The sequence below is a fragment of the Chenopodium quinoa genome, unplaced genomic scaffold, assembly GCF_001683475.1.
Source record: "Chenopodium quinoa cultivar QQ74 unplaced genomic scaffold, ASM168347v1, whole genome shotgun sequence".
Lineage (NCBI taxonomy): Eukaryota > Viridiplantae > Streptophyta > Magnoliopsida > Caryophyllales > Amaranthaceae > Chenopodium > Chenopodium quinoa.
Genome location: NW_018744268.1, coordinates 837090 through 856830, shown reverse-complemented (window position 1 = coordinate 856830; position 19741 = coordinate 837090). Strand labels below are relative to the sequence as shown.

Here is a 19741-nt window from a genome sequence, read left to right as displayed (position 1 = left end):
ACCCTCGTAAAAGCAAATATTTGTGTCTTTGAAAATATTCCAAGGGTATTTTCGGAAAAAGAAGTATTTTAATTGTTTGAATGTCTGATAATTAGGTGGTTGTAATAATAAAGATACTTGTAAAAAAGGATTTGTAGTTGAGTAAGAAGAGGCGCGGGGGTGTCTGAATCTTTACGTTACTAAAAAATAGGGGTAAGGTAATGTTTGGTTAATTTTCTGAATTGACCTTGGACATGTGAAGATATTACATCTTTTTAAGTAATGAAAGAGAGGGAAGCGTGCTGGAGAAGCACGCACCTGGAAGTCGGGTGGCAACTGTGTTTCTGAGCTTGTTTTAAGGATGATAATGATGCTTTCGTCAAAAAAAAAAAAAAAAAAAAAAAAAAGGATGATAATGATGCTACCACGTGCGTTGGCCTATTAAGTTTAATTTAATAAGGAAAATTTGCAAATTACTACCGCAAATTAATACCACCTTGTAAATTACTGCCGCAAATTAAAAAACTTGTAAATTACTACCGCAAAAAATTTTAAGATGTTGGAATTACGACCAAACCCCCCTTAAACCCAATTATGACACCATCATACCCCTTTAACCCATGTTTGACCATGGATAAGGGCTTTAACCACCAAAAAAAAAAAAAAAAAATTAAAAATCTTTTTACCCCCTCCTAACCCCAGTTAACCCAAACAACCCCATTCTCCCTTTTTAAATCGATTTATTCCCAATCTCCATTGTTGTGCAGGCTCTGCTCCAAAATTCAATTCACTACTGCTGCTGTTTACATCAATCGTGGTAAGTTAAGCATCTTTATTCTTAATTCAATTCATTTAATTTTGTCTTAGGAATTATAGTGGTTTCGAAAATTATGGTTTCGAAAATTATGGTTTATTTTTGGGGATTTTGCTATTGAATGAAAAAATTGGGGCTTTCTTAATTTTCCTTCAATTCAATTAGAAATTAAGCTTGTTATGTAATTAGTTAATGGTATTTGATATTGATACTATTATTTTTTAATTTTGTACAGGATTATGGCTTTGATTATAGGTTGGAAATGCAAGTGTGGGTTGTCTGCATCAATTATGAAGTGATGGACGAATGAAAACCCAGGAAGAAGGTTCATTGCTTGTCCGGATTTTGATGCTGAGAAAAATACGAGGGGGTGTACTTACTTTGTTTGGTATGATGAAGATATGACAATGTGGCAAAGAGACATAATATTGGGGTTGATAGAAGAAAAGAAAAGAGTGAGCTTGGAGAATGAGATGCTTAGGAAGCAAATTGCTGATGTGAATTGCAATCTAAGGAAGATGAACACTCAATATGTGATGTCGAAGATGAGAAGCAATGGTTTAGATTTAGGAGCTGTTTTATGCATATGTTTTTTCATTGCTGTAATTGGTGTTGCATGGTTTTTTCATTAGTTGCTGTCATGCTATGTTCAGTATGGCATGAATGAAATGTATGGTAGGTATTATCCCTTGGAATCAAATGTAACCAATTTGGTAATGAATGAATGCAAAGAAAATTTATTTAAGTTTGTTGTTAGTTTATGCTGCGTTTTATTTGTTCATTTTGTTTTGAATGGGAAAGAAAGGCATGAAATGAGGCAGTAGCACAATGAACATATACCAGACATAATATGGCAGCAAATGTTCAATTTTCATAAATAAGTCAAAATAAAACCATATGCACCCATCACAATGTTAAGGGTTACAGTAGTGTTGAATCACAGTGCCAACAAGTACTCAAAAACATTGACATTGAAATAGCTTTTTGTATTCTTGCTGCAAATTACATTACAAACTTCACTACAATTCCCCTAGCTAGACAAGGCTGGTATGCTGTTTGGACAGGGCTGCCGAGTATAGTTGAAGCTTGAGATGAGATGTCCACCATAGGATCATCAGTGCACTGCTTCAGAGTGCACTGCCTGCTGTTGCTCTTGTTGCTGCAGAAATTATAAAAATAGAGTGAACACTAAGTTGGTTTTGTAATATAAAAAAAACCTGTAAAATGCCATGTAATATAAAAATTAGCCGCCGGCAGCAGCCGACAGCCAGTGGTGGCTGCCGCCCTTCTTCCCCTTTCCCCTTTTTTTCAAACCTTATATAAAAATAAAAAATAAAAATAAAAAATAAAAAAAAATAAAATAAAAAAAATTGAAGCTTTCTTGTTTTAATTGAATCTATTCTTGGATCTAAATATAAATTATGAGTTTGGGGGTTTAATTTTGATGTTTGATAATTGTAATTGTATGAATTAATTTTCAGATTTGGTTTTTAATTAAAAAGCCCCAATTTTTGAAACCCTAGGTCCTTGATTTATGAAAATTATGAAAGCATATGAGGAATTAATGTTTAGATCTTCAATTTAAGTGTTTTAAGACTAAATTACAACAAATTTTAATTAGAAATAAAGTGCTGGAATTTTATGTAGAGCACTTAATATTATATTTTTAAAGGAAATTTAAATTACCCATTAAGTTGGACTTAATTAGAGTGTTTTAAATATAATTTCAGCTTATTCAAATTATTTTAAGAGAGGTTTTAGGATAGTATATATTGCTGGAAATTTGTTTAGAGTGGGTTTTAATGCTCTATTATAATTTTAATGTGTAGGAGACTTCGAAGTGAGCAATTTTTACTAGTCGTGACGATTTTAAGATCGTATTCAAGGTACGTTCGCGTATTTAGCATATTTTGATGATGTAGAATCATGCTAGGTTTAATTTCAATCAATTACAAGTAGTATCATGCTAAGGTTTATGTATTGAATCGTGAATTATTGGTGTTGGTGATTGAATTGTGAAGCATGAATTACTTGTGATGGTTTATGGATTGGAAAATTATATTTTGGCATGATTATATGGACTACATATTTATTTATGGCATGATAGAGAGCATGTTTAATTAAACTAATTGTTTAATTATGTTTGGAATATTGAAAGGAAATTTTATTATGGTTCATATAATTTTTATTGACGCTTTAAGCATGAGAAATGAGCTATATAAGTGTCTATGTACACAAGGAATAAATTGTATGTTGGTGTCTTTGTGCACTTAAGGTGTTTTAACACCGAGGTATAGGATTGTTGGCGCTTTATGCGTTTAAGGTGTCTTCGACACTGAGGTAAAATTAAAAAGAGTTCAACATTAAATATTATGTGGTCACTAATTATTGAAGAATTAAATTGGTATATTTGTTTGATTGAATAATTATTGTTGATTGACTTATTATGCCTTGAGAGTCATCACCAAGTCTAATAATATGTAAATAACGTAAAGTGAAAGAGATTACGCACCAAAACTCTTGGAACGTATATACCTTGAGTATGAACATATGGGGGGGAGTTATATGACTTTATATTTGATCATAACTTCTAACGGAGTACAGGACGCTGTATATTCCTTTTTTTTATGCGCTGGAATTCCGCCACCTATGTGTGGCACAGGTTTGTTGTTGGCACGGTTAGCTCCCGTGTCAGTTAACCCCAATTTATTGGGATAGGATTAGTTGGAAACCCGTTCGATGCGTAATCAACGCTAATTGAATTATTTAGTGTCTAGTTAAAGTGTCTTGTTGATTGTTGTGTGTGCTTGTAAACAGGTGCAATGAGGTAAGTGTGTGTGATGATAGGAGAATGCATGTTAGTGTGTTTAATTACGCTTATGTACTCAGCTTTGCTGATTGTGTGTGTTGTTTGTGTCTGGCCATGTCTTTATCTTGGCCCTACGATGATCCATTTTAATGGAGAGTAGTGGGGGCAAGTAGAGATACATTTTTCAGGTATTGAAGCATATTCATGACGGGGCATGAGTGAAGAGAGAATCATGCTAGCTTCTATTAGAATATGATGTGTTTTATGCATTGAATATTTTATTATATTACTTTATGGACTAACACAAAAGATTGGTTGTTCGGTTTTGAATAAGAGCCTTAAATGGTTCCAAGTTGTAGTGGATTTTAATTGGCTTTGGTTTTGTTGATTTTCAACTTTATTTTCGTTAGGTTGGTTTTTAAATCGTGTTATTTAAATAGTTTTGGTTTTCAAGTCTTCCGCTGTGTATCTTTGATAGTTGCCTTAGCCGTTTTCACGGTGGCGGTAATATCTTAGATATTCCTAAAACGTATTTTAAAAGGAGTAAAGTGTGCATTTAAAGGAAAAGAATTTCTAGGGTGTTACAGTCAAGGTGTGTATAGGAGTGTTATTTGGGGGAGGCATCGCTTTTGATGACAAGACACTCCTATTTACATTACCACCTTCACCACTACCTACCAATATTGATGAATTAGATTCAATGGGCCCCACTTTCAACTTTTCCCACTTATCAACCTCAAAAACCACATACAAATTGACCATGTCTACTTGATGGGGGAGGTAATTAAATATTCTGATTGGTCATCAATTCCATTAAACAAGCATTGTAATTGATGCTTTCCAAATAAAAAAATCACAACATTTAATAAGATACAACTAATTAAGCAATTTTTGTGCTAAAATGTAAGATTCCAAATATTATTCATTCTCTTATTTTTTTTTTGTGATTGATTCTATATGGGACTAACAAAGTGAAACGAAGGGAGTAACACTTATGAATCTATAAATGTAATACCCTAGAAATTCCTTCCTTTTAAAATACCTGTTTTTTCCTGTTTAAAACTTTAAATATGAATATGTAAGACATTACTGCCACCGTGATAACGTTAAGGCAACTATCAAATACACACAGCGGAAGACTAATTTCAAAACATTTCAAACCAAGTCAACATTGAAAATCAAACAACGAAAGTAAAGTCAAACCAAAGTCAAACGAACTAAAATAAAATCAACCTACAACTTGGAACCATTGTAGGCCCTTATTAATCCAAACCGAAATCCAAAACCTTTTTCATTAGTCACATGAAATAAATAAAGTCATAAATAATTAAAAGCAATAACACTTTCATATACTTATATATGGAAACTAGCATGATTCACTCTTCACTCATGCCCATTCATGAAAATGCTTCATCACCTGAAAAACTTATCTCTACTTGCTTCCACTACTCTCCATTAAAAATGGGTCATCATAGGGTCAAGGTAAAGACAAGACCAACAAACATACAAAACACACACAATCAGCAAAGCTGAGTACATAAGCGCAATTAACACACTAACATATAATTTCCTATCAACACACAAATTTCCTTATTGCACCTGTGTTTCAAGCATACAACATTCAATAAAAGTTCTCACTAGACGCTACATAATTTATATTATATTGACTACGCATCGAACGGGTTTCCCCCTCAACCTCCCCCAAATAATTTTGAGGTTACTGACACGGGAGCTAACCGTGACAGCATCAATAACCACTCGTAAGTGGCGGAATTCCTGCGCATAATAATAATAAAAGGAATGTTCAGCGTCATGTACTCCAGTAGAAGTTATGATCAAATATAAAGTCACATAACTCCCCCCATATGTTCATACTCAAGGTGTATACGTTCCAAGAGTTTTGGTGCGCAATCTCTTTCACTTTACGTTATTTACAAATTATCAAACTTAGTGATGACTCTCAATCATAATTATTCAATCAACAATAATTATTAAATTAATCAAATATACCAGTTTAATTCTTGAATAATTAGTGACCACATAATATTTAATGTTGAACCCTTTTTAATTCTACCTCGGTGCCAATGACACCTTAAATGCATAAAGCGCCACAAATCCTATCCCTCGGTGTTAAAAACACCTTAAGTGCACTAAGGCACCAACATACAATTTATTCCTCGTGTATATAGACACTTATATAGCTCTTTCCTCATGCTTATAGCATCAATAAAAATTACATGAACCATAATAAAATTCCTTTTTAATATTCCAAACCAAATTAAACATTTAGTTTAATTAAACTTGCTCTCTAACATGCCATAAATAAATATGTGGTTCATAAATAATATTCCAAACTATTATTTTCCATTTAATAATCCATCACAAATAAACCATGCTTCACAATCCAATCACCAATAATATCCAAATCATGATTTCCAATCCAAACCTAGCATGATACTACTTGTAATAAACCAAATACATATAGCATGCTATTTTATCAACATAATTATGCTAAGTACGCGAACGTACCTTATATACGATCTTAGAATCGCCACGACTAGTAAAAATCAATCACTTCGAAGTCTCCAACAATTTAAAATTATAGAAGCGTATTAAAATCCACTTTACACAAATTTCCAGCAATATATACTATTATAAAACCCCTCATAATTTAATTAAAACATGCTGAAATTATATTTAAAACATCATAATTCAGTCCCAATTAATGGGTAATTAAAAATTCCTTAAAGAAACTTGATTTTAAGTGTTCTACTAAAAATTCCTGCACTATATTTTAATTAAAACTTGCTGTAAATAAGTCTTAAAACGCTTTAATCAAAGATCTAAAATATTATACATCATAACCCTTCAATAATTTACAAATCAAGAACCTAGGGTTTCAAAAATTGGGGCTTTTTAATTAAAAACAAAATCTGAAAATTAATTAACATAATACTTATAATCAAACATCAAAATCAAATCCCAAAATTCATAATTAACAATTAGATTTAGGAATAAATTAGTTTTAAGTAATAAAGACTGATTTTTTTTATTTGAAAAAGGGGAGAGGGTGTAGCGGCAGCCACCATGCCGGCTGCCAGCGCCGGTGGCTGCCTGTTGCCGGCGCCAGCGACCACCTGCTGCCGGTGGCCGGCACTGGTGGGGGGGGAAGCAGCCGAATAAAAAAAAGAAAGGGGAAGGGGAAAAAGGAGAAAGAAAAATAAGAATAAAGGAGAGAGAAGTTTACCTTGGGTTTTCTCCACTCTGGGCAAAGTTTGATTTGCCTCATATGTGGGATATTTATACCCCTTCTCTACAAATCCTTTTTCCCTAACTTTCCTCTTTTAATTTTCCTAATCCTATCCCTAATAAAACTTTACTAAATTAAAACTTTCCTTAAATTAAACCCCAACTTAATTAATTTAATTAATTAAATAAAATTTTCTTTTATAAATATTTCCAAACTTATTTTAAATAATTTATTAAAATACTTTAAATAAAGTAATTCAATTTAAAAATACTTATTTTATTTAAAATACGTATAAAAATACGAGGTATTACAATAAAATTGTAAGACGAAACGATTCAGGTCTTGTTTGTCATTGTTTTTTGTTTTCAGTTTTCAATTTTTTTTAAAACAAAAAACTAAAAACAAGAAAAATGTGTTTCCACTTTTCTGTTGTCATATTTCAAAATTATCATAATTTTTAAAAGTTTGACTACTTTTTTATTCATTATAAGACATATATTATATGATTTTAAAAAACAGAAAACAATGATCATGTTAAACGAACCCTAAGTAATAATGAATTTACTTACATTAATGTCTTAATAATCATACATTATTAACCTCTAAAAATAATGATATAATACTTTAAAACAACTTATTTATGGGAGATATTTCTGTGCCACACCGTGTAGCCGTGGTTACTTGGTCAGGGGTTACTAGAGTTACTTCTGACTAAGTAACTCCTCAAATAACCCCTTGAGTAACCCTTGACCGAACCCCTCAAGTAACTTATAACTCCTCGAGTAACCCCTACCTAAATAACCCTACAAGTACCTCGTAACTGAACCCCTCGAGTACCCTAACCAAACCACTCAAGTAACCCCAATAACTCAAGTAACCCCTGATTGAGTAATAAAAATTTGTCATATAATATTATACTACCTCTGTTAATTGTTATGCAACTTTGGAGTATTATTTGTGAGATATAAAATATTCCAAAGTTGCACATAATATTTAACGGAGGTAATATTTTGTATATCACAAATAATGTCATATATATCTATTTTCTCCTCTATGGCATCTAAAAATACTTGTGTTAGTTCAGACGAACACTACAAGAGGGGGGTGAATTGTATGTGAGTTCTTATTGGCTATTTTTTGCAGAATGTAAAACAAACATTAAAGAAACTTGCTATGCACACAATATTTTACGAGGAAACCTTCCAGGGCCCAACAAGAAGTAAAACCTCAACCTTTCTAAGGGATTTTCAAATCAAACCAATTCACTATAATAGGGCAAACTTCTCAAGTTACAATCCTATTATAATCCGACCACTACTCACACGTTCCAGAGTGAACTTGCTACACAGTAGGACCCTATCCTACTCAGTCTATGTCCTTGACTTAGACTCACTAATACTTACTAAGTACAAATCTCACTATTGTATGCAAAGATTGAATACAATGACACACCTAAGATCCCAACCAATTACAAAGTATAAACTAATTATATGAGAGGCAAGCAATGCATGAAATCCGAAATAATTATGACAAAGCTAAAGACTTGGCAAACTTACACAATTAAGCACTCTTAGATTTTCTTCACGCATAAACTCACAAAGAATGAATGTTCGGATATCTAATATATATACAAGACTAGCTTGTATATAAAGTAGGGTTTTAAAAGATAAACATGTAAAATTTCCTAAATCCAAAAACACGGTTTAAGTAAATCTTTTAGAAGAAAATCTTTTAGGAAATTTAGTAAAGATAGATTATCTTAAAGAATAAAATCTTTTAGGTTAATCAGTTTTTTAAGAAAATAAATCTTTTTTATATAACAGAAATCCATTCTTAAAAACTTATCTTTTTAATTTTCCAAATCTAAGAAGCTTGCCAAGCTTTTGTCATATTTCCTAATAATTCTCATGCATAACCTACTTAAAATATTTACAACAATTTCTAAAGATAAAACATTATTTAACCGAGTTACTGCGTCAATACTCTGAACATGTAGGATGCTTGCACTTCACGCAGTCCAGGACTAAGTTCGTGTTATCAATAACCTTCCAGTCTTAAACTGGAACTTCGCAAACCAAGTTTTTCCAAAACTTCTTGTCTTCATTGCAGACCAAGTCAATTTCTTGCCTTGCTGTTTTCAGGTTCCTATTAAGGAACTTCATTAGTTCCTGTGAGGGAAGTCTTCTTCTCTCTATCTCAACTTTCCTTGAGCTCTCTAGGACGTCTTTATAAACGACGCTACTTTTCCACTTTAAAATTCAACTTCACCTGTCTAGATCATAACACTTAGAAAACTCTTATTAGATTTGAAGTTTGCTTAGTTTATGTTCATCATCATCAAAACCTTTAAGCTTCAACAATTTCCCCCTTTTAGATGATGACAAAATTTAGCAAACTTCGAAGAAAAGTTAAGCTATATGAGAAGGAAATATTTTTTGTAAACAAAAGTAAACAAAACAGAGCAACAAAACAAAACAAAATTTGAACAGAAATAGAATACAACAAAGAAATAGAAATCATACAAAACATGAAATTAAAACTAAAAAAAATAAAAGAACCACCAGACAAAAACTATAATAACATAGTAGCATCAGAGAGAGTTCTGATACTTTATCAACTGGAGCCTATAACAACTTGAAAGTTAAGTTCCACTTGCATATATATGTTTTCATAACACAGAACAGACACAAGTATAAGCAGAGTTCCAAATATTCAATAAAAACCAAAATATAATCCTTCTTATCCAATTACAAATCAAAATATTTTCAAGGTAACAATAAATAAATAAATAAAAAATAACATGTTCATGAACTGAAACAACAGAAAAGAAGATTAAGGCTAGGCTAGGCTGAGGATAGGCTAATAATAGGGTGGTAAGATATAAACTGGTCAACTCTTGAGGAACTCCAGTTTCTTCTTGTTGTCTTCCTTCTGATGCTCAATACTGGCCTCTAGTTTATCTTCCAATTCCTGAATAGTCTTCTGGAACTCGACCTTCTGTTCCCTAAGACTCTTTTCCAGGCCCTGTACTCTTCTCTCTAGCTTTTCATAGCCTCTTTGAGCTGTTTCTATACAACCTCAGCTTTGTTAGTCAACTCAGAAACCTGTCCTTCATGCACATTATCTTCAGTATCTAGTTCCAAAGGTTCTTCCAAGCCGGTCTTGGGAAGTGTGCTTGAAAACAGCCTTCTGATTTTCCTTACTGACGCGAGTTGAGACTAGGTCGTTGAAACTAATCCTCCCACGGTCAAAACTAAATTTGTAAACACTTAACCAACCCAATACTAGTGTAGAGGCAAGTCATGGGTCGAACCCAAGGGAATGGAGGGAAGTTAACTATTGCTAAAGTTAAGCTATCTCAAAGCGTAAATGGGAAAATAAGATGTCTAGATTAAACTAAACAAACAACGTAAACACAAATTAAATCAATATATCAAGCACTAGGGATTAGGATCCGCATATACTTACAATAGATACAAACTAATCGGGGTTGGGATTGATTAAGCCAAGTATTGCGAGGGAAAATCAATGATGCAATCAAAAGAGTATGATAAGCTATTCTCTTAGAAGTCTAACTAGCGCAAACTACGAGAGCTAGGAACTTCACAAACCAACTTAATAGACAAACGTAAGCCACAAATCAATTGTTCGTATCAAAGTGAACTCACAATGCAATCTAGTGCACCAATCAAAGTTAGCTACTCTTCAATTAATCCCACACATGCACATAATCAACTAACCTATTTAATCACAAGATTAACTCAATCAATTTCCCCCAATTAGTATTGATACATTACTCATATATGCTTCACCATCACCCTAGCAAGTAAACTACTCACAATCCATGGAAGAAATCAAGATAAAAACTAAGCTAATCAACAAGTTCATCATCATCATATTAATCAAACTAAATTCAATCACTAATCAATTAAACTTGAACAATCAACAAAACAATTGAAATCAAAAGCCAAAGATTGCATTAAAGTAAAAGAAATACTTACAAACTTGCTTCAAATCAAAGGAAAATGTGCTTAGAACCATTAATCATCAACCATATGAACTTCTCTCTCTACAAACTAGAGTTTCTCTATCTAAATTTGATCTCAAAACTATCTCTAATTATCTTTTCTCCCTAAAAATTCCTTCTCCCAAATTCATTCTCCCTCTAAAAATAGAAGAAAAGTCTATATATAGTAAAACTAACACTAGTAGAAAATTATAAAAGGGCACTGGTTCAAAACCCCCCTATAGCACCGGCTTTGAACTGGTGTTCATTTGAGGGATGCCAAAAAGTGAGAGTTTTTGCCACCGATTTAGAAACGGTGGCAATAACACAGTTATTAGCACCGGTTCAGTTCAGAACCGGACAGAACCGGTGCCAATAATACAATTTTTAGCACTGGCTGGTTCGGTTTAGAACCGGTGCCGTTAATGGCCCATTTTTTTTTTTTTGCATTTTTTTTGACTTAAATTGATATATAAACACTTACATATACATAAACTTATAATTTTTATTAATATAAAGCTGTAACATTACAATTTTAAATAAAAAAAAACAAAAACAAAATATAGTTTCATATTGTAACAGACCAACTGTAATTGTTTCGGGGTTTTCTGATGTCCTGCGGGAGAGTTACAATTCCGAGACTGGAACCGGACGCCTGTACCTGCAAAATAACGGAGACTCCTGAGAGCTCCGCCTCCAACGGTCAAGTTAGTACCTGATTAAGGAGTAATTAATACGGAAATTAAAGTAATAAGACCTCTCTAGGTGAGAGTGTTTAATGTTGGTAATCTGCTTTGTTAGCGAGATTAGCCGGTTATTAGTGTTCCGTAATGTTTCTGCTCCGTTCTTCAGGTGAGATTAGTTGCTTGATCAATTGCTCTCTCAATTGCCTGATGTTTTCTTGATTTCTTGATCTCCTCTTTAATGAGGATTAATTAAGTATTTATAGTCTTGAGAAGCGTGCCACTCTCTAGGTTTAGGGTAAACCTAGGGCTGACCGGGCCTCTAGACAGGATTGGGCCTTGTTGGCCGGTTTTCCCATTTGGCATGGGTGGACACGTGGCGTGCCTCGATTAGTCCGTAGAGGACGTATCTGTGATTGACACGTGGCAGGCTCCTATTGGCCTACGTGAAGGACACGTGGCGGAACCTGGTTGGTCCACTTGTCAGACGGTGATTGGAGGATAAAAATCCCCTAATCATTTGCCCCTCACAGGTGGCACGTGACTGGTCACGTGTCGCCTGTGACAGGTGTCGCCCGGTGACAGGCGACGGCCTGCTACAGGTGTCACCTTGCAAACGGCCGAGAGATTTTCCCGCCCAAATTTTGAATTTGGAAGCGACCCTTCGCCTTCTCACTTTGCCTATATAAGGAAGTGCTGACTTCGGTCATTTTCACATTTGAGAACTTTGCGAGAACATTCGGACCCCTGAACTTGCTCTGACATTTCGGACCTTTTCTGCCTACCGCCTGTTCTGACAAGCCGACTGCACCGGATTTCCAGAACTTCATCAACCGTCACTCGTTCAGGTAACTGAGTTCTCTTACTCTTAATTTTCTTTTTATTTTTTGAAATGGCACCACGGAAGCACACGACACGACCTAAGTTAGTGATCAGCCGGTCACCGGGGACGGCTGAATCTAGGACTAGGAGTGCCGCCTGCCCTTTTCTGGACCCATCTTTGCCCTTTATACAAAGTCCGACTGTATCTGTGTCTATGCAGAACGTGATGGCCAGAACAAAAAAGACTGCTATGATATCAAACTCAGACGGCTCCTCCCAAAGGGTGCTCATTAGTGAAACATCTGACCAGGCGCCAGATGTAGAATTGAAACGAGACGGCTGCCAAGCCGACAGTTCTGAGAGAGGGGCCAAGGTGGTCCCTTCCCATCTTACCGTTGATATGTCTAATTTTCCTCCTGCTCCTTCTAAGGGAGAGGAGGCGGGCCCCTCTGGGAGAGGGGAGGAGTCGTCCTCTTCGGACTCGTCAGAGGACGAGTCCGAGTCCAGCTCTTCTGGCCACAGTTCTCCAGGCTCAGAAGAAAGAAACAGCCGCCTACAAGAGGCGAGACTTTCTCATGCAGTTGAGAAGGGGGACAATTGGGCGGAGCCGTCCGCCTCTTACAGAGAGGAAAACGCCCCCTACTACTGCATGGTACCCCGGGGCCGGATCGCAACCATGCAAGACAAAGTGGAGAGCTTTATTGCTAACCACAGAATGGGCCCGGAATTTTTACTGTTCGTGCTGGATCCAGAAGACACTGTCGTCTGGCCGGCTGGTACCAGCTATGATGACGGCTGCTTTGGCTGCTATGTGGCGGCCATCAAAGCTGGACTGCGCTTCCCATTACATCCGGCTGTTCAGCGGATTTTAGATGGGTATGATTTGGGGTTATGGCAGTTAGCCCTTAACTCTTGGGTAAACGTACTCGGCTATGTGGCCGGGTGCGAAATGTACGGGGTGGAGCCAAGCTTTGAGGCTTTCGCCCACATGAACTATCTCAGCCGGACCCCTAAGTCGGGAGGTACCGGCTGGTATCAATTAACAAGCCATAGGGGTTACCTCATGACGAGAGGTAAGGCGAACAAATGGAAGGATTGGCGGAACACCTTCCTTATCATTGAGGGTTCAGACACGGAGCTGAACCAACGTTTTAACAAGTGGAATAGGGATCCGCCTCTTCTCGCAGGCGGCCGCAGCATGCCGCCTGTTCCCCCAAAGGCTAAAAGAGAGATCCTAGACAAAGGACTCTTCAAAGTAGAGACTAGGGTGAACTCTACTTCAGGGGTACGAGAGCAAGTACCCCTAAACTGCGTCCCGAGCTTCAAGTGGCTCTATGACGAGTACTTTTTGGCCGCCTGTGGCCTCAGCAGTCGGTGCTCTAGAGGTAGCCGGCCTGTCAAATACTCTGTTTTTTCACGCTTTGTTTACTTGGGATTTTACTAACTTTGCTGTTCATTTTTTGCAGCTGACGCCATGAGTAAAATAACAACATCCAAGACTGCGGCGGCCATGTTGCGGGCCTCTCTCATGCAACAGTCTTGTGCCGACTCCCCTAACAAGGGGGCACCCTTGGTAGGCTTCGAAAACTCTTCCTCTTTTAGGAGTTGTCTTATGCATATACTAACTCTTTTTATTTTCAGTCGGGCACTCCAAGAGCTTCTTCCTCGCAACAGCCGGACCCCAAGGCCCGGAGGACGACTGTTGCAAGCTCTCCTAGGTCTTCCAGGAAAACAGTGGCGGCTGAGAAGCAGCCGGCCACTTCTTCTAAAACCCCGGCGGGGCCGCCTAGAAGTATGGACAATCACTTGTAAAAACTTTCACACTTGCTTCCTTCTTGACTAGGTCTAACTTGCTTTTTTACGCTTGATGCAGCCGGCCCTCAGGGGCTTGACTTGGTTGAGGTAGCCAAGTCCATGATCAAAGTAGTTCCTCCATCTGAAAGGGAGGCGGTCAGGGGTGCCGGCACCCTTGACCTTGATGGGATTGCAGGGGTCCTTGCTGAGGTATACTTTTTGAGTATTTGAATTCCAGGACGCCTGATATCTTTTTTGTTTGGAAACTGACGCCTGTTTTCTTTTTGTACTTAGGCCCTGCTCCGAGTTAACAGCCTTCGCAAGCCGATTGATCGGAAAAACACAGAGGTAAAGGCTGCAAAAGCTATGGCCGCCTCCAACTGTGATAAGACAATGTTTCAAATTGCCCAAAATGAAGTACTGACCATTGATATTCTTTATTATCAGGCGCAGGCTACCGCCGCTGTTCGGGCTCAGTTAGAGGCGGCCCAGAAGAAGAATGACGAGCTGGAGGCGACCGTCACAAATCTTAAGGCCGAGCTGAAACCTCTTCGCCAAAAAATGCACTCTTACGAAGCCATGGAGAAATCTTTGGCCAACGTAAAAGAACGCCTGGTGAGCCAAGAGAAGAGTCTTACCCAAGAGCTCTCGGAAAAGGCCGAGCAAGAGAAGAAAGAGCTCGTCCGGGAGATGGTGGAAGACTCTGCTCAAATCCAGCGCATGACCTGGGGCCGCCTGTTCCCCAATGCCGACTTTGCCTCATGGGAAAGAACGTACCGCCAGTGTTCGGAAACATATAATCAAGAGATCCTGGCGGCTGCTGAAGAAGAGGCATTGGGAGATACGTTGGAGGAGGAGGAAGAGCCGGTTGTGGCGCTTGTGCCACTTGGGGGTAAGGCATCAAAAGAGGGTGCAGCTGAAGCCGAGTCCAGCAAGAAGAGTGCTGACCAGGCGGCAGCTGCTAATACTGAACTGCCCCCTTCTTAAGCTTAAAGTATTTTTTCCACGGCCTGCGTGCCGTTTGCTTTGTTTTTACCCGGCCAGGGGGCCGGGGCTTTGAATATTTTGCTGGTCTTTAATGACCGGCTTATTTTTAATCAAATTTTTGTTTTGATTCAAATTTGTCTAAGTATTCAATATCTAATATCCCATTGTTCACTAGACCGACTGTTGTACATGGCCGAACGTTGCAGACAGGTACAAATAGTAAGTACGCCGCCTATGCCCCTGGACGACTGGTTGTCTGTTTCCAGGATAGACGATCAGTCGGCCATTTATTCAATCGGTATTCGAACTATTTATTCAATCGGTCTGACCAAGTAAATAGTATTACCTAGTCGCCAAGGAATTAAGTAGGATAACAAGCGGCGGGTACCGGTTGTTTCCCTTTATTGCCAATGTTGGCTTTTAACTCGTAATTTGTTAACCTAGCAAGAGTAGTGGTTGAGAGTCCCTGTTTGTTAAAAACAGGCGGACGACTCATACCTTTTAGGCTCCATACTAAGTTTGAGTGACTATTAAGTTAACATAGGAGTTACTTAGTCTTCGTCACACTCTAGATTGAATAGTAGAGGTACCAGGCGGCGGAGGCCGGCTGATCCTCTTGATTTGCCAATGTTTGTTGGCTATTAACTCAATAGGTTACCTAGTAGGAATAGGGGTTTGAGTGCCCTTGTTTGTTTAAAACAGGCGGACGACTCAAACCTTTTAGGTTCCATACCAAATTTGGAGTGACTATGAGTTAACGTTGGAGTTACTCAGTCGCCGTCACTTTTGTTTGAGAAGTAGAGGTACCAGGCGGCGTAGGCCGGCTAGACCCCTTGATTCGCCAATGTTTGTTGGCTATTAACTCAATAGGTACCCCCTGCATTTATCCCAAGTAATACAGGCGGTCATCTGACTCAGATGTCAACTGCTACCACTGGTTTGGTTAGTGATAGAGTTATCCTTGTCTCAAAAACGGCTACGTGGTTGCCCTTGGGGACAGTCGTATAGGTGCCGTGTAATTAGTTTATAGAACAATGTTCCACCCAAAAGGGAGCTGCTCTCTGCGACGAATTTCATCCGGAGGGATGCCGTCGGACGCCTGCTATGATGTTGGGACAAGTCGTATTAGTTTTGTAGATTTGATCAGTTGGCTTGGCGCCTGGTCTGATCATTCGGCCGGTGGCCTTGGTAAGTTCTTGGTGAACGTAGGTGCTAAGTAAAAGAAGGGTAGCCGCCTGTTAGGCACAGGGTCGGCCAGGCCCTAATCTTTTTAGCTAAGTATTGTGAGTAAAATACTCAATGGAGAGTAGCCGACTGTAAAGGTACAGACGGCATGCCCCTCGTAATACAAAATTGAATAGTAAGTGCAAACTTTATTAAGTAGCTCTTTACTTTACATTATTCAGAAGAAATATTTTTTAAGGTTATCTACATTCCAAGTTCGAGGCAACGGTTGTCCGTCTGGTGTTTCCAGACGGTAGGTACCGTCCCTGACTTCCTCATAGATTCGGTAGGGTCCTTCCCAGTTGGGAGTTAGTTTGCCAGACTCATTAGCCCTACCAACTGCTTCCATTTTTCTAAGTACAAAGTCCCCTACTTTGAGTGGACGCCTATGTACTTTTTTGTTGTATGATCTAGTCATTCTCAGGCGATAGATCTCATGGCGCAAAACAGCATTGCCCTCTTTTCAGGAAGTGAATCTAATGCCAGGCGCATGGCTTCCCAGTTTGCCTCTTCATCATATAGCATTACTCGAAGAGTCGGCTCGTAGTGTTCTATTGGAAGAACAGCTTCCGCACCATAAGTTAGGAGGAATGGAGTTTCTCCAGTCGCCCCTTTTTCAGTCGTCCTGATGGCCCAGAGAACATGTGGTAGTTCATCCGCCCATAGGCCGCCTGCTCGTTCAATCTTTTTCTTGAGACCGTCTGAGATGATTTTATTAAAGGCTTCTACCTGGCCGTTTGCTTGTGGACGGCCGACAGATGCAAAGTAGTGTGCAATTCCTTGGTCTCCCAACCAGCTTTTGAGAACAGGCGTCTCAAATTGGGGACCATTATCAAAAACCATAGACATGGGAACCCCGAACCGAGTGATGACGTTTTTCCAAATGAATGAAATTACATCTTTCGTCTTGATTCCCTTTACAGCCTCCGCCTCTACCCATTTAGTGAAGTAGTCAACGGCAACAAGTATATACCTTCTGCCGCCTGTAGCAGGCGTATATGGACCCAGAATGTCCATGCCCCACTTAGCAAACGGTAGTGGGCTGTGAATGGTAGTGAGGTCAGTAGCCGGACGGTGAATTAATTTGCCAAACCTTTGGCACTTGTCACATTTTTTCACCATCTCCATTGCATCTGCTTCCAAAGTAGGCCAAAAGTAGCCCTGCCGCCTTGCCCTTTGAGCAAGCATCCTACCCCCTATATGAGAAGCACAGTAACCAGAGTGAAGATCATCTAGTATCTCTCGTCCCTTTTCAGGAGTAACACACTTTAAGAAAGGTTGAAGGTACCCCCTCTTGTGAAGTTCTCCCTGTATCATTTCAAAACAGGAGGCTCGTTTTTTCAGTGCTGCCGCCTGTTGAGGATCATCCGGCAATGTACCGTTTGTCAGATATGCCCTGATTGAATCCATCCAGGTTGAGCTTCTGTCTAGGATTCCAATAGGGTTTTCCTCGATGCTTCTCTTCTCCATTACTTCCCAAAAAACAGTTCGAGGAGTATCGGAGGAGGCGGATGATGCTAATTTAGACAGTGCATCTGCCTGATTGTTTTCTGATCTCGGCACTTGGATCAGATGGAAATCTTCAAGGGAGCCGACTGCTTGTCGGACCGCCTGTAAATACTTGATCATGGCCGGATGGGTTGCTTCGTATTCGCCATTGTACTGACTCACTATCAATTGTGAATCAGAACAGGCGTCTATTTTTCTTGCCCCTGCCGCCTTGCACATGCGGATCCCGGCTAGTAAAGCTTCATATTCTGCCTCATTGTTTGAAGCCTGAAAACTGAAGCGTAGAGCATACTCGAACCTGTCGCCCTCTGGAGATTGACATACAACGCCTGCTCCACAACCATTTGAAGTAGAGCTTCCGTCCACATATACCTTCCATACTTGGTCTGGAACTTGAGAGTCAGGAGGACGAGTCATCTCTACAATAAAGTCAGCAAAGGCTTGCCCCTTCACTGCTTTTCTAGGCTCGAAAGTAACTTCGAGGCTCTGTATTTTTATGGCCCATTTGATCATTCGTCCTGACGACTCCATGATGGTAAGGGGCCGCTTGATTGGTTGGTCGGTATACACGACGACTGCATGTGCCAAAAAGTAGGGCTTCAATTTTTTAACAGCCATGAAGAGTGCAAGACCAAATTTCTCCACTAGGGGATACCTCAACTCGGCATTTTTCAGTACGTGACTGACAAAGTAGACCGGGAGCTGACAGCCGTCCCTTTCAGCAAGGAGCACAGCGCTTAACGCATGATCAGAGACGGCCAGGTACATGTAGAGATCCTCTTTGGGCAAAGGGCTGACCAGCCTCGGCAAGGAATGCAAGTGAACTTTTAATTTCTGGAAGGCGGCCTCAGCATCCGGCCCCCATTCAAACCTTGCCTTTTTCTTAATTGCCTGGAAAAAGTATAGGCATTTGTCGCCTGATCGGCTTAGGAATCTCCCCAAGGCCGCCAGACAACCTGTTAACTTCTGAACCTCTCGGATGGTACGAGGCGACTGCATGTCAATGACCGCCTGCACCTTCTCAGGGTTCGCCTCTATTCCTCTCTGATTGATAAGGAATCCGAGAAATTTCCCAGACTCAACTCCAAATACACATTTCTTGGGATTGAGCATGACATGGTGCCGCCTGAGTGTGGCGAAAGTTTCTCGGAGGTCCGTCAGATGATCTTTCTGAAGTTTAGTCTTGACAATCATATCATCAATATATGCCTCGACGTTTCTCCCAATCTGATCAAAAAACACAGTGTTTATCATTCGTTGGAAGGTAGCCGGGGCATTCTTAAGACCAAACGGCATGACCGTGTAACAGTATAACCCCTGATCAGTGACGAAGGCCGTCTTCTCCTGATCTTTCTTCCATAAGGGAATTTGATGGAAACCAGAATAGGCGTCCATGAAACTCATCAAGGCATGGCCGGCTGTTGAGTCGACCAGATTATCAATTTTAGGCAGAGGGTAACTGTCTTTGGGGCACGCCTTGTTTAAGTCTGTGTAGTCTACACACATTCGCCAGGTGCCATTCGGCTTTTTAACAAGAACCACATTTGCAACCCAGTCTGGGAAGTAACATTGCCGAATGAACCCTGCATCAAGTAATTTTTTAACTTCGGCGGCTGCCGCCTGACTTCTTTCTTCGCCATGGTTCCGCTTCTTTTGCCGTACCGGCTTCTTTTTCGGATCCACAGCGAGTTTATGTACTGCCAGATCAGGACTAATGCCTGGCATTTCATGGACTTCAAATGCAAAGATGTCCTTGTATTCTTTCAATAGATTGTGAAAGTCGTCACCAAGGTTTCTCAGAGCAGTCGTCCCAACTTTGACTGTTCGGTCAGGACGTGAGTCGTCTAAGATCAGGTCCGCATGC

General features: G+C 39.1%; 1 long non-coding RNA gene across 1 annotated transcript; it reads left to right on the top strand.

Moving 5' to 3' along the window:
- Positions 1-241: 241 nt before the first annotated feature.
- Positions 242-1538, top strand: LOC110694865. Its single transcript, XR_002505953.1, has 2 exons — positions 242-796; positions 1029-1538. It is a non-coding gene; the product is annotated as an uncharacterized LOC110694865 (long non-coding RNA).
- The last annotated feature ends 18203 nt before the right edge of the window (positions 1539-19741 follow it).